At 43.5% G+C, this 16,140-nt stretch overlaps 1 long non-coding RNA gene across 2 annotated transcripts; it reads right to left on the minus strand.

Moving 5' to 3' along the window:
* Positions 1 to 13,562: 13,562 nt before the first annotated feature.
* Positions 13,563 to 14,657, minus strand: LOC124293169. 2 transcript variants are annotated; one of them, XR_006903115.1, is made up of 4 exons: positions 14,625 to 14,657; positions 14,274 to 14,384; positions 13,939 to 14,033; positions 13,569 to 13,698 (listed from the first exon to the last, which is right to left on the minus strand). It is a non-coding gene; the product is annotated as an uncharacterized LOC124293169 (long non-coding RNA). The 2 variants fall into 2 exon arrangements; XR_006903116.1 differs by lacking the exon at positions 13,939 to 14,033 and having other exon boundaries at positions 13,563 to 13,698.
* Between the last annotated feature and the right edge of the window lie 1,483 nt (positions 14,658 to 16,140).

Here is a 16,140-nt window from a genome sequence, read left to right on the forward strand (position 1 = left end):
AACAATCGCGGTCAATAAGACAAATGACGATCGGTATGTTCTCTCAGTTGCTTAAATACAGGCCGATTTTGGTACGATGTATGTACTTCGAAGTGCATAGATGCAGGCGCATTTACCCCACATGTTGAATTACCCATGGGACGTTTCAACCACATGAGCGGGCATATAGGTCCTTGTCTATCGAACGTGACATTACTGTGCATGCCAAATCAATATATCCTATCAGGGGCGCCGAAGAAACTAGAAAAAATTGCCTAGTGCCGCAAAAAATACTAGATAAACGTTGTACCAGAACGACGGTGGCATTAAAATGCTCTGATTCCGAACAAAAATGACTCGTTAGATAAGAAAATCGTATCGGAGCTAGCGTTGTGCGTTAACTGAAGAATATAAAAACAGTTGCCCTAATGGGCTTAAGTGTGACAACCGAAAATCGTCGTGCGCTTTGCGCCCCTTGAGATGTTCCAACGGTAGAGTTGAGAACTTATTGCAGAACATTAGAGAGTTACCGATTTCGGCATGATGTTGGCTGCATTCACCTTCCCAGTAACACAGTCTTCGCAATGGTAAGCCCAAGCCAGTACTTAGCCTGTGCGTATTTACCGACTTATCGACGATACAAGAAATTAATAATAAGAATAAATTTCTTCCAAAATTCGTGGTAAAGCAGTAATTTAATTGAAGTATAGGTACCCGAGAGGAGAATATACATATACATAGATCATAAATAATAATAGATCAGATGTAATAATGATGCAGAGAGCAAAAAGTATATATGTATATGCGGTCCATGTACGATATTAATATATATGATCCATTTACGATTAATACGTGATGCATACTGTAAATTTTATAATTTACCGGGAGAAAAACTAGATTACCTACGCTAATACGTCTGTAATATGAAAATAGAAGAATTATTCATTTCGAAATGGGATTCTGTTCGACACGCGCTCGATGTATTCCATAACATTAATATTCATAATTATTCCAACAATTTTTTATTTGCTCTCTAAATCTTGATTTTCGTAGGCATAGAATCGAAACGCTGTTTTAGCTAATCGCAAGTGAAGTATATACGTTGGGTAGAGAATCAGAATTGTTTTTCGAAAAGTGTTCAAATGGAAACAAATGCGGAGTAACTGTAATACGAGTACATCAGGGATGCGCTGATTTTGATCGAAATGAAATGGCTGCTCCGTATATGAGACAGTATTTAACACAGTGTCCAGATTTAAAGCCTAAAAAAGTGATTGTCGGCGATTTGTTTATACATATGCAGAGATAGAAAGAAGCTTCTGAAAACTTCGAGTGTATTTTAACACACGTTTGAAAAGTACAGGCAAAAATTTTTATCATCCAACTGTCGCAGAATGGCAACGTTATTAGCTGACCCGTTAACTGTAGAATATATCTTTAGTCAACGGCTGGCCGTCGAAGGGCCTAGCTGCTTGAGTCTGGAATCGGCAGAAAAGATAAAGTGCGTATTGCTTGTCTGAAACGTAGGAACTAAAATCATTATACATCATATCATATCATATCATCGTACATCATACATCATACATCAAGATATATCATACATCATACAACATACATGATATTAAAGTTCGAAACCAAAGTTTGGATGTTCGGATGTTCAGAAAGTGACGTCGCCTAAAATTTTTTTTCCTTCGACGTCATCGATCTGAAACCAGTTGGCCGAATTCCTGAGTCTGGAAACAACCGCGCAGTAGAGCGGACGAATGAGAATCGCGCTCCGCAGATTTCGAGTGCCGGGTTCTCTATGTCCTGGATCCTGCGCTCCGGGTCCGCTTCCTGGTGCAATTCGAGCTCCAGGACAAGCGCTACGTGGTTTTTACGCTCTAGGTCTGCTACCTGGTGAAACTCGACTTCCAGGAAAAGCGCTCCGTAGTTTCTACGCTCAAGGTCCACTAACTGCAGGAACTTGACTTCCAGGACAAGCGCTCGATGGTTCCTGCGCTCCAGGTCCGTTACCTGGTGAAACTCGACTTTCAGGAAAACCGCTCCGTAGTTTCTGCGCTCAAGGTCCACTACCTGCAGGAACTTGACTTCCGGGACAAGCGATCCATGGTTCCTGCTCTCCAGGTCCGCTACCTGGTCAAACTCGAGTTGCAGAACAAGCGCTCTATGGTTTCTGCGCTCCAGGTCCGCTACCTGGTGAAACTCGACTTCCAGAACAAGCGTTCGTGGTTCCTGCGCTCCAGGTCCGTTACCTGGTGAAACTCGACGTTCAGGAAAACTGCTCCGTAGTTTCCGCGCTCAAGATCCACTACCTGCAGGGACTTGACTTCCGGGACAAGCGCTCGATGGTTCCTGCGCTCCAGGTCCGTTACCTGGTGAAACTCGACTTTCAGGAAAACCGCTCCGTAGTTTCTGCGCTCAAGGTCCACTACCTGCAGGAACTTGACTTCCGGGACAAGCGATCCATGGTTCCTGCTCTCCAGGTCCGCTACCTGGTCAAACTCGACTTCCAGAACAAGCGCTCCGAAGTTTCTGAGCTCAAGGTCCGCTACCTGGTAAAACTCGACTTCCAGGACATGAGGGGAACGAGGAGGAGGAGGACGAAGATTTCTGCACAGTGAGTGAAATATTTTTATAATATTTAATGGCCATTGTAATAATATTTTATCTCAAATTTTTTAAACTTGTCATGTTTACAATAAATTATTTCAATTCATTTTCGGCGCAAGCACATATTCAGTAGCTATAAATGCGCTCATAAAATTGATTATATTATTAATTATTTAATTAATAATATTAATCCTTACATAATATTTTTGATATATTCTTATATTGAAATTATTTATTACTATTGCAGGTATAACCCGAGGTGGTGAGCGGTGGTTGAAGGTGGTCGGAGGTGAACGAGGAGGAGGACGAGCAAGAAGAGGAGAGCAAGGTGGACGAGGAGGACGAGGATTTGTGCTCGGTGAGTAAAACATTTTTATAATATTTGATGGCAATTGGAATTATATTTCATCTGAAATATTTCAAACTTCTCATGTTTACAATACATTATTTCAATTCATTTTTCGCGCAAGCACATATTCAGTAGCTATAAATGCGGTAATAAAATTTATTATATTATCAGTTACTTAATTGATTATATTAATCCTCACATAATATTTTTCATGTGTTCTTATACTGAAAATATTTATTATTATTTCAGGTATAACCCGAGGTGGTTATCAGTGGTTGTTCAAGGTGGTTGGCGGTGGTCGGAGGTGGACGAGGAGGAAGACGAGAAAGACGAGGAGAACAAGGTGGACGAGGAGGACAAGAATTTGTGCTCGGTGAGTAAAACATTTGCATAATATTTAATTGCAATTGTAATTAGATTTCATCTCAAATATTCCAAACTTGTCATGTTTGCAATAAATTATTTCAATTCATTTTTCGCACAAGCACATATTCAGTAGCTATAAATGGGCTAGTAAAATTTATTATATTATCAATTAATTAATTAATTATATCAATTCTCACATAATATTTTTTATGTGTTCTTATACTGAAAATATTTATTACTATTCCAGGTATAACCCGAGGTGGTTAGCGGTAGTTGTTGGAGGTAGTTTGCGGTGGTTGGAGGTGGACGAGGAGGAGGACGAGGAAGACGAGGAGAACAAGGTGGATGAGGGGGACGAGGATTTTTGCTTGGTCAGTTTAACATTTTCGTAATATTTGATGAAGTAGGATCAGGATCAGGAGTAAGATTGGGAGTAGGATCAGGATCACGAATGAGATCAGGAGTAGGAGTGGGAGTAGAAGTAGGATCAGAAGTGGAATTAGGAGTAGGAGTAGGATCAGGGGAAGATGTAGAAATAGAAGTAGAAGTAGGAAAAGTAAGAGTTTAAGTAGGAGTAGGATTAGGAGTAGGAGTGGGAGTAGGAGTAGGAGTAGGAGTAGGAGTAGGAGTAGGAGTAGAAGTACGAATAGGCGAAGGAGTAGGAGTAGAATCAGGAGTAGGTGTAGGATCAGGTGAAGAAGTAGTATCAGGAGTAGAAGTAGGAGTAGGTGTAGAAATAGGAGTAGAAGTGGGAGGGGTAGAGTAGGGTAGGGTGGGGTAGGGTGCGGTAGGGTAGGGTGGGGTAGGGTGGCCGGAAGTAGTTGTTCTCAGATTCGTTTTGAATGACCCTTACCAGACTAATTGGACCCTCAGGAACTCAGAAATCGCAGCAGAAAGAGCGTAGGACCAACAGGAGAGAAACGATGAGCGAAAAAGCACCTGCTGAAAAATGTCGAAAACTCGGGTTCTCGTTATTTGGCTGTAACTTTTGATGCGTCGATCTCAGCGTATTGGGACTGCGACCAATCGAATACTATCGCAAGATTACGGTGCAATAGTGCGTGAAAGAATTCATTCCAGCACTTTTCAAAATCGCGAAAATTTTCGCCAAAACTGCAAAGGGGTTAGCCTTGCTTTTTCTTTATTTTTGGAGCCGGAAGTTTTTGGTCTCAGATTTGATTTGAATGACCCTTACCGGACTAATTGGACCCTCAGGAACTCAAGAATCGAAGAGAAAAGAGTGTAGGACCAACAGGAGAGAAACGGCGAGCGAAAAAGCACCAGCTCAATAATGTCGAAAACACAGGTTCTCGTTTTTTGGCTGTAACTTTTGATACGTCGATCTCAGCGTATTGGGACTGCGCCCAATCGATTTCGCCCCCAAAATTACGTCAGAATAGTGCGGGAAAGAATGTATTCCAGCACTTTTCAAAATCGCGAAAATTTTCGCCAAAAATGCAAAGGGGTTAGCCTACTGGACGGGATGGTTCGACAGGGCACACGGAAGCATGACTTTCCGTGTGACCCAAGTCCTGACAGGCCACGGGTATTTCGCGGATTTCTTATATAGAATAAGGAAAACGGAGAGGCCGACCTGCTGGTACTGCCGGCTGGAGGAAGACACGGTGAGCCACACGGTGGAGGCGTGCCCCGCGTGGAGAGACGAGAGGGATGCCCTGAAGCGCGTCGTAGGGGAGGATCTGACACCGCCTGGCCTGATCAGGGCTATGGTAGGGTCTAGAGAGGGATGGGTGGCGGTGGCCAGCTTCGCGGAGCGGGTTATGACGGCCAAGGAACAGCGGGAGCGGTTACGACAGCGAACGCGGCGCAGCGTGCACCGCGCGACCCGCGTGAGCAGGAGAAATGGGGGTGGTTCGCGTGTAAGCGCGGGCATGACGTAGGCTCAGACCTACGCGGGCAGGGGTCCAAACGGATTTGCGGGACGGGACACCGGTCGACCTCAGCCCCGTCCTTTGGGTCGGGGCCGCGGTTCGGGGGTGGAGGGGAGAGGAGGGGTGCAGGGCAACTTGGAATCTGGTGCCAGGATAGGTGAGACGCTAGGCGGTAGGGTGACGATAGGGTCATTCCGGCCATGCCCCCTCTTCTTCTTCTTCTTCTTCTGCCTCTCTCTCTTCGGCCCCCGGCCCGGGGACGGCGGATGTGACGGTCGCGCCGGATCCATCTTCCCCCGGATCCGCAAGGGCAAAGCGCTCAATATCGCGAAAATCGAGCGCCGAGTGGGGGTCTCCATACGCTTGGCAGCTCCGTTAAGCGGAGCTCTCGTCGTAGCGGCAACAGAAGATGCCCCACCAGCGGGCAGGGTCGTCCTTCGCAAGAGGACACTGAGCATGGGATGTAGCGGGGGAGAGCCGGGAGGCGCAACTCCCGGATAGGCGTTAAAGTAAGGTCCGCGCGTAACCGCGAAGGTGCCGGTGGGATCCCTGAGGTTATGCCTCGCGCGGTTCCGGGGAGTCCCCCCTACTCATACCAGAGTGGCCGCTGGTTTTTTAGTGAGTGCGAGTCCCACACTACCCTGAAGCTTCTTGCGCGAAGCTCCAGGGTGTGCATAAGGCATTTTTACCAGCGTTATCAAAAAAAAAAAAAAAAAGAAAAGGGGTTAGCCTTATTTTTCTTCATTTCTGGAGCCGAAAATTTTTGGTCTCAGATTCGATTCAAATGACCCTTACCCGACCAATTGGACCATCAGGAATTCAGAAAACGCGGCAAAAAGAGCGTAGGACCAAGAGGAGAGAAACGGCGAGCAAAAAAGCACCTGCTGAAAAATGTCGAAAACTCAGGTTCTCGTTTTTTGGCTGTAACTTTTGATGCGTGGATCTCAGCGTATTGAAACTGCACCCAATCGATTTCGCCCCCAAAATTACGTCAGAATAGTGCAGGAAAGAATGTATCCAGCACTTTTCAAAATCGCGAAAATTTTCGCCAAAAATGCAAAGGGGTTAGCCTTACTTTTTCTTCATTTTTCGAGCCGAAAATTTTTGGTCTCAGATTCGATTGAAATGACCCTTACCTGACCGATTAGACCATCAAGAACTCAGAAATCACAGCGAAAAGAGCGTGGGACCAAGAGGAGAGAAACGGCGAGCAAAGAAGCACCTGCTGAAAAATGTCGAAAACTCGGGTTCTCGTTTTTCGGCTGTAACTTTTGATGCGTGGATCGCAGCGTATTGGGACTGCGCCCAATCGATTTCTCTCGCAAAATTACGTCGGTATAGTGCAGAAAAGAATTTATTTGAGCACTTTTCAAAACCGCGGAAATTTTCGCCAAAAATGCAAAGGGGCTAGCCTTACTTTTTCTTCATTTTTCGAGCCAATGATTTGTGGTCTCAGATTCGATTGAAATGACCCTTACCTGACCGATTGGACCATCAGGAACTCAGAAAACGCAGCAAAAAGAGCGTGGAACCAAGAGGAGAGAGACGGCGAGCAAAATAGCACCTGCTAAAAAATGTCGAAAACTCGGGTTCTCGTTTTTTGGCTGTAACTTTTGATGCGTGGATCTCAGCGTATTGGGACTGCGCCCAATCGATTTCGCCCCCAAAATTACGTCAGAATAGTGCAGGCAAGAATGTATTCCAGCACTTTTCTAAATCGCGAAAATTTTCGCCAAAAATGCAAAGGGGTTAGCCTTACTTTTTCTTCATTTTTCGTGCCGAAAATTTTTGGTCTCAAATTCGATTGAAATGACCCTTACCTGACCGATTGGACCATCAGGAACTCAGAAAACGCAGCAAAAAGAGCGTGGAACCAAGAGGAGAGAAACGGCGAGCAAAATAGCAACTGCTAAAAAATGTCGAAAACTCGGGTTCTCGTTTTTTGGCTGTAACTTTTGATGCGTCGATCGCAGCGTATTGGGACTGCGCCCAATCGATTTCTCTCGCAAAATTACGTCGGTATAGTGCAGAAAAGAATTTATTTGAGCACTTTTCAAAACCGCGAAAATTTTCGCCAAAAATGCAAAGGGGTTAGCCTTACTTTTTCTTCATTTTTCGAGCCAATGATTTGTGGTCTCAGATTCGATTGAAATGACCCTTACCTGACCGATTGGACCATCAGGAACTCAGAAAACGCAGCAAAAAGAGCGTGGAACCAAGAGGAGAGAAACGGCGAGCAAAATAGCAACTGCTAAAAAATGTCGAAAACTCGGGTTCTCGTTTTTTGGCTGTAACTTTTGATGCGTCGATCGCAGCGTATTGGGACTGCGCCCAATCGATTTCTCTCGCAAAATTACGTCGGTATAGTGCAGAAAAGAATTTATTTGAGCACTTTTCAAAACCGCGAAAATTTTCGCCAAAAATGCAAAGGGGTTAGCCTTACTTTTTCTTCATTTTTCGAGCCGAAAATTTTTGGTCTCAGATTCGATTAAAATGACCCTTACCCGACCAATTGGACCATCAGGATTTTAGAAAACGCAGCAAAAAGAGCGTAGGACCAAGAGGAGAGAAACGGCGAGCAAAAAAGCACCTGCTGAAAAATGTCGAAATCTTAGGTTCTGGTTTTTAGGCTGTAACTTTTGATGCGTTGATTGCAGCGTATTGGGATCGCGCCCAATCGATTTCTCTCGCAAAATTACGTCGGTATAGTGCAGGAAAGAATTTATTCGAGCACTTTTCAAAACCGCGAAAATTTTCGCCAAAAATGCAAAGGGGTTAGCCTTACTTTTTCTTCATTTTTCGAGCCAATGATTTGTGGTCTCAGATTCGATTGAAATGACCCTTACCTGACCGATTAGACCATCAGGAACTCAGAAAACGCAGCAAAAAGAGCGTGGAACCAAGAGGAGAGAGACGGCGAGCAAAATCGCACCTGCTAAAAAATGTCGAAAACTCGGGTTCTCGTTTTTTCGCTGTAACTTTTGATGCGTGGATCTCAGCGTATTGGGACTGCACCCAATCGATTTCGCCCCCAAAATTACGTCAGAATAGTGCAGGCAAGAATGTATTCCAGCACTTTTCTAAATCGCGAAAATTTTCGCCAAAAATGCAAAGGGGTTAGCCTTACTTTTTCTTCATTTTTCGTGCCGAAAATTTTTGGTCTCAGATTCAATTGAAATTACCCTGACCTGACCAATTGGACCATCAGGAACTCAGAAAACGCAGCAAAAAGAGCGTGGAACCAACAGGAGAGAAACGGCGAGCAAAATAGCAACTGCTAAAAAATGTCGAAAACTCGGGTTCTCGTTTTTTGGCTGTAACTTTTGATGCGTCGATCGCAGCGTATTGGGACTGCGCCCAATCGATTTCTCTCGCAAAATTACGTCGGTATAGTGCAGAAAAGAATTTATTCGAGCACTTTTGAAAACCGCGAAAATTTTCGCCAAAAATGCAAAGTGGTTAGCCTTGCTTTTTCTTCATTTTTCGAGCCGAAAACTTTTGGTCTCAGATTCGATTGAAATTACCCTTACCTGACCAATTGGACCATCAGGAACTCAGAAAACGCAGCAAAAAGAGCGTGGAACCAAGAGGAGAGAAACGGCGAGCACAATAGCACCTGCTAAAAAATGTCGAAAACTCGGGTTCTCGTTTTTTGGCTGTAACTTTTGATGCGTGGATCTCAGCGTATTGGGACTGCGCAAAATCGATTTCTCTCGCAAAATTACGTCGGTATAGTGCAGAAAAGAATTTATTCCAGCACTTTTGAAAACCGCGAAAATTTTCGCCAAAAATGCAAAGGGGTTAGCCTTGCTTTTTCTTCATGTTTCGAGCCGAAAACTTTTGGTCTCAGATTCGATTGAAATTACCCTTACCTGACCGATTAGACCATCAAGAACTCAGAAATCACAGCGAAAAGAGCGTGGGACCAAGAGGAGAGAAACGGCGAGCAAAAAAGCACCTGCTGAAAAATGTCGAGATTTTAGGTCCTGGTTTTTTGGCTGTAACTTTTGATGCGTCGATCGCAGCGTGTTGGGATTGCACCCAATCGATTTCTCTCGCAAAATTACGTCGGTATAGTGCAGAAAAGAATTTATTCGAGCACTTTTCAAAACCGCGAAAATTTTCGCCAAAAATGCAAAGGGGTTAGCCTTACTTTTTCTTCATTTTTCGAGCCGAAAATTTTTGGTCTCAGATTCGATTAAAATGACCCTTACCCGACCAATTGGACCATCAGTAATTTAGAAAACGCAGCAAAAAGAGCGTAGGACCAAGAGGAGAGAAACGGCGAGCAAAAGAGCACCTGCTGAAAAATGTCGAAAGCTTAGGTTCTGGTTTTTTGGCTGTAACTTTTGATGCGTTGATTGCAGCGTATTGGGATCGCGCCCAATCGATTTCTCTCGCAAAATTACGTCGGTATAGTGCAGGAAAGAATTTATTCGAGCACTTTTCAAAACCGCGAAAATTTTCGCCAAAAATGCAAAGGGGTTAGCCTTACTTTTTCTTCATTTTTCGAGCCGAAAATTTTTGGTCTCAGATTCGATTGAAATGACCCTTACCTGACCAATTGGACCCTCAGGAACTCAAGAATCGAAGAGAAAAGAGCGTAGGACCAACAGGAGAGAAATGGCGAGCAAAATAGCACCTGCTAAAAAATGTCGAAAACTCGGGTTCTCGTTTTTTGGCTGTTATTTTTGATACGTCGATCTCAGCGTATTGGGACTGCGCCCAATCGATTTCGCCCCCAAAATTACGTCAGAATAGTGCAGGAAAGATTTTATTCGAGCACTTTTCAAAACCGCGAAAATTTCCGCCAAAAATGCAAAGGGGTTAGCCTTACTTTTTCTTCATTTTTCGAGTCAATGATTTTTGGTCTCAGATTCGATTGAAATGACCCTTACCTGACCAATTGGACCATCAGGAACTCAGAAAACGCAGCAAAAAGAGCGTAGGACCAAGAGGAGAGAAACGGCGAGCAAAAAAGCACCTGCTGAAAAATGTCGAAATCTTAGGTTCTGGTTTTTAGGCTGTAACTTTTGATGCGTTGATTGCAGCGTATTGGGATCGCGCCCAATCGATTTCTCTCGCAAAATTACGTCGGTATAGTGCAGGAAAGAATTTATTCGAGCACTTTTCAAAACCGCGAAAATTTTCGCCAAAAATGCAAAGGGGTTAGCCTTACTTTTTCTTCATTTTTCGAGCCAATGATTTGTGGTCTCAGATTCGATTGAAATGACCCTTACCTGACCGATTAGACCATCAGGAACTCAGAAAACGCAGCAAAAAGAGCGTGGAACCAAGAGGAGAGAGACGGCGAGCAAAATAGCACCTGCTAAAAAATGTCGAAAACTCGGGTTCTCGTTTTTTGGCTGTAACTTTTGATGCGTGGATCTCAGCGTATTGGGACTGCGCCCAATCGATTTCTCTCGCAAAATTACGTCGGTATAGTGCAGAAAAGAATTTATTCGAGCACTTCTCAAAACCGCGAAAATTTTCGCCAAAAATGCAAAGGGGTTAGCCTTACTTTTTCTTCATTTTTCGAGCCGAAAATTTTTGGTCTCAGATTCGATTGAAATGACCCTTACCTGACCAATTGGACCCTCAGGAACTCAAGAATCGAAGAGAAAAGAGCGTAGGACCAACAGGAGAGAAATGGCGAGCAAAATAGCACCTGCTGAAAAATGTCGAAAACTCGGGTTCTCGTTTTTTGGCTGTAACTTTTGATGCGTCGATCGCAGCGTATTGGGACTGCGCCCAATCGATTTCTCTCGCAAAATTACGTCGGTATAGAGCAGAAAAGAATTTATTCGAGCACTTTTCAAAACCGCGAAAATTTTCGCCAAAAATGCAAAGGGGTTAGCCTTACTTTTTCTTCATTTTTCGAGTCAATGATTTTTGGTCTCAGATTCGATTGAAATGACCCTTACCTGACCAATTGGACCATCAGGAACTCAGAAAACGCAGCAAAAAGAGCGTGGAACCAAGAGGAGAGAAACGGCGAGCACAATAGCACCTGCTAAAAAATGTCGAAAACTCGGGTTCTCGTTTTTTGGCTGTAACTTTTGATGCGTGGATCTCAGCGTATTGGGACTGCGCAAAATCGATTTTTCTCGCAAAATTACGTCGGTATAGTGCAGAAAAGAATTTATTCGAGCACTTTTCAAAACCGCGAAAATTTTCGCCAAAAATGCAAAGGGGTTAGCCTTACTTTTTCTTCATTTTTCGAGCCAATGATTTGTGGTCTCAGATTCGATTGAAATGACCCTTACCTGACCGATTGGACCATCAGGAACTCAGAAAACGCAGCAAAAAGAGCGTGGAACCAAGAGGAGAGAAACGGCGAGCAAAATAGCAACTGCTAAAAAATGTCGAAAACTCGGGTTCTCGTTTTTTGGCTGTAACTTTTGATGCGTGGATCTCAGCGTATTGGGACTGCGCCCAATCGATTTCTCTCGCAAAATTACGTCGGTATAGTGCAGAAAAGAATTTATTCGAGCACTTTTCAAAACCGCGAAAATTTTCGCCAAAAATGCAAAGGGGTTAGCCTTACTTTTTCTTCATTTTTCGAGCCGAAAATTTTTGGTCTCAGATTCGATTGAAATGACCCGTACCTGACCAATTGGACCATCAGGAACTCAGAAAACGCAGCAAAAAGAGCGTGGAACCAAGAGCAGAGAAACGGCGAGCAAAATAGCACCTGCTAAAAAATGTCGAAAACTCGGGTTCTCGTTTTTTGGCTGTAACTTTTGATGCGTCGATCGCAGCGTATCGGGCCTGCCCCTAATCGATTTCTCTCGCAAAATTACGTCGGTATAGTGCAGGAAAGATTTTATTCCAGCCCTTCACAAAGAGCCGAAAATTTTCGTCAAAAATGCAAAGGGGTTAGCCTTACCATTGGATAAAGAATATAACGACAGTTGCCCTTGTGGGCTCAGATGTGACAACCGAAAATTGCTGCGTGAGATATTCCAACGATAGAGTTAAGAACTTATCGCAGAACATCAGAGAGTTTCCGATTTCGACGTGATGCTGGCTGCATTCACCTTCTCAGTAACACAGTCTTCGCAATGATAAGCCCAAGCCAGTACTTGGCCTGAGTGTACTTACCGACTTGTTGGTGATACAAAAAATTAATAATGCGAATAAATATCTTTCAAAATTCGTAGCAAAACAGTGATTTATTTAAAGTATAGGTACCCGAGAGAAGAATGTACACATAGATCATGAATACAAATAGATCAGATGCAATAATGATGCAGAGACCAAAAAGTATAAATGTATATGCGGTCCATGTACGACATCGATATATACGATGCATTCATGATTAATTAGTGATGCAAACTATAAATTTTATAATTTTGTAGGAAACATACTAGATTATCTACTATAATCGGCTATAATATGACAATAAAAGAATTGTTAGTTTCGATGTGGGATTCAATTCTATATCCCGTAACATTAATATTCAGAATTAGGAGTAGGAATAGGAGTGGTATCAGGAGTAGGAATAGGTATAGAAGTAGGATAAGGAGTAGGTTCAAGAGTGAGAGTAGGAATAGGAGTAGGATCAAGAGTTGGAGTAAGATCGTAGTAGAAGTAGGAGTAAGATTGAAGTAGAAGTAGGAGTATGAGTAGAAGTAGGAGTATAGGAGGAGGGTAGGGTAGGGTAGGGTAGGGTAGGGTAGGTTAGGATAGGGAAGGGCATAGGGTAGGGTAGGGTAGGGTAGGGTATAGGGTAGGGAAGGTCAGGGTAGGATAGGGTAGGGTAGGGTAGGGTACTCCAACCTACTCCTACTCCTACTCCTACTACCCCTATTTCTACTCCTACTCCTACTCTTACTACTACTACTTCTATTGCTACTCTTAGTTCTACTTCTACTTCTATTTCTACTGCTACTCCTACCCCAACTCCTAACACTCCTACTCCAACTCCTACTCCTACTTCAAGTTCCAACACTCCCGACTCCTACTCCTACACTTACTCCTACTTCTACTTGGTCCTCATCCCCTGCCTTCTTCTAGTCCTCCAGCCGCGTACTATGACCGACAACCACGTCAGCCACCTCCGACCACCTCCAACCAGCGCCAACCACCTCCAGCGACCACCAATAACCACCTTGGGTTATACCTGGAATAGTAATAAATATTATCAGTATAAGAACACATCAAAAATTATGTGTAAGGATTAATAGAATTAATTAAGTAATTAATAATAAAATAAATTTTAGTCGCGCAATTATAGCTACTGAACTTGTGATTGCGCGAAAAATGAATTGAAATAAGTTATTGTAAACATGACAAGTTTGAAAAATTTTAAATAAAACAAAATGATAATTGTCAATCAATGTTATAACAATGTTAAACTCACCGAGCACAAATCCTTGTCCTCCTCCTCCATCTGGTTCTCCTCGTCATTCTCGTCCTCCTCCTCGTCCACCTCTGACCACCTCCAACCACCGCTAACCACATCCAACAACCACCGCTAACCCCCACGGGTTATACCTTGAATAGTAATAAATATTGTCAATATAAAAACACATCAAAAATATTGTATAAGCATTAATATAATTAATATATTAATTAATAATACAATAAATTTTATTAGCGCATTGATAGCTACTGAATTTGTGCTTGCGGGAGAAATGAATTGAAATAATTTGTTGTAAACATGACAAGTTTGAAAAATTTTTAATAAAATATAATGATAATTGTCATTAAATATCATAAAAATTTTTAACTCACCGAGCACAAATCCTCGTCCTCCTCGTCCACCAACGACCACCTCCAGCCACTCCCAACCACCTCCAGTGACCACCGCTAAACACCTCGGGTTATACCTGGAATAGTAATAAATATTATCAGTATAAGAACACATAAAAAATATTGTGTAAGGATCAATATGAATCATTAATTAATTGATAATAAAATAAATTTTATTAGCGCAATTATAGCTACTGAATTTGTGCTTGCTCAAAAAATGAATTGAAATAATGTATTGTAAACATGAGAAGTTTGAAATATTTCAGATGAAATATAATTCCAATTGCCATCAAATATTATAAAAATGTTTTACTCACCGAGCACAAATCCTCGTCCTCCTCGTCCACCTTGCTCTCCTCTTCTTGCTCGTCCTCCTCCTTGTCCACCTCCGACCACCTCCAACCACCGCTCACCATCTCGGGTTATACCTTCAATAGTAATAAATAATTTCAGTATAAGAATACATCAAAAATATTATGTAAGGATTAATATTATTAATTAATTAATAATTAATATAATTAATTTTATTAGCGCATTTATAGCTACTGAATATGAGATTGCGCCAAAAATGAATTGAAATAATTTATTGTAAACATGACAAGTTTAAAAAATTTGAGATAAAATATAATTACAATGGTCATCAAATATTATAAAAATATTTCACTCACTATGCAGAAATCCTCGTCCTCCTCCTCCTCGTTCCCCTCATGTCCTGGAAGTCGAGTTTTACCAGGTAGTGGACCTTGAGCTCAGAAACTTCGGAGCACTTGTTCCTGAAGTCGAGTTTCACCAGGTAGCGGACTTGGAGCGCTGGAATCACGGAGCGCTCGTTCTGGATGTCTAGTTTCACCAGGTAACGGACCTGGAGCGCAGGAAATACGAAGCGCTTGTCCCTAAAGTCGAGTCTCATCAGGTAGCGGACCTGGAGCGCAGAAACAACGAGCGCTTGTTCTGGAAGTCGAGTTTCACTAGGTAGCGGACTTGCAGCGCAGAAGCCACAGAGCGCTTGTTCTGGAAGTCGAGTTTCACCAGGTAGCGGACCTGGAGCGCAGGAACCACGAACGCTTGTTCTGGAAGTCGAGTTTCACCAGGTAGCGGACCTGGAGCGCTGGAATCACGGAGCGCTCGTTCTGGATGTCTAGTTTCACCAGGTAACGGACCTGGAGCGCAGGAAATACGAAGCGCTTGTCCCTAAAGTCGAGTCTCATCAGGTAGCGGACCTGGAGCGCAGAAACAACGAGCGCTTGTTCTGGAAGTCGAGTTTCACTAGGTAGCGGACTTGCAGCGCAGAAGCCACAGAGCGCTTGTTCTGGAAGTCGAGTTTCACCAGGTAGCGGACCTGGAGCGCAGGAACCACGAACGCTTGTTCTGGAAGTCGAGTTTCACCAGGTAGCGGACCTGGAGCGCAAAAACCACAGAGCGCTTGTTCTGGAAGTCGAGTTTCACCAGGTAGCGGACCTAGAGCGCCGGAACCATGGAGCGCTTGTCCAGGAAGTCAAGTTCCTGCAGGTAGTGGACTTTGAGCGCAGAAACTAGGGAGCGCTTCTCCTGGAAGTCGAGTTTCACCAGGTAGCGGACCTGGAGCGCAAAAACCACAGAGCGCTTGTTCTGGAAGTCGAGTTTCACCAGGTAGCGGACCTAGAGCGCCGGAACCATGGAGCGCTTGTCCAGGAAGTCAAGTTCCTGCAGGTAGTGGACCTTGAGCGCAGAAACTACGGAGCGCTTCTCCTGGAAGTCGAGTCTCACCAGGTAGCGGACCTAGAGCGTAAAAACTATGTAGCGCTTGTCCTGGAACTCGAGTTGCACCAGGAAGCGGACCCGGAGCGCAGGATCCAGGAGGTAGAGAACCCGGCACTCGAAATCTGCGGAGCGCGATTCTCATACGTCCGCTCTACTGCGCGTTTGTTTCCAGACTGAGGAATTCGGCCAACTGGTTTTAGATCGATGACGTCAGGAGAAAAAAATTTTGGGTGACGTCACTTTCTGAACATCCGAAGATTCGAACATCCAAACTTTGGTTTCGAACTTTCATACTATGTATGATGTATGATTATGTATGATGTATGATTATGTATGATGTATGATTATGTATGATGTATGATGTATGATGTATGATGTATGATGGTATGATATGATGTATAATGATTTTAGTTTTTACCCTTCAGACAAGAAAGCTAGGCCCTT

The sequence above is a fragment of the Neodiprion lecontei genome, chromosome 2, assembly GCF_021901455.1.
Source record: "Neodiprion lecontei isolate iyNeoLeco1 chromosome 2, iyNeoLeco1.1, whole genome shotgun sequence".
In the NCBI taxonomy this organism is placed as follows: domain Eukaryota; kingdom Metazoa; phylum Arthropoda; class Insecta; order Hymenoptera; family Diprionidae; genus Neodiprion; species Neodiprion lecontei.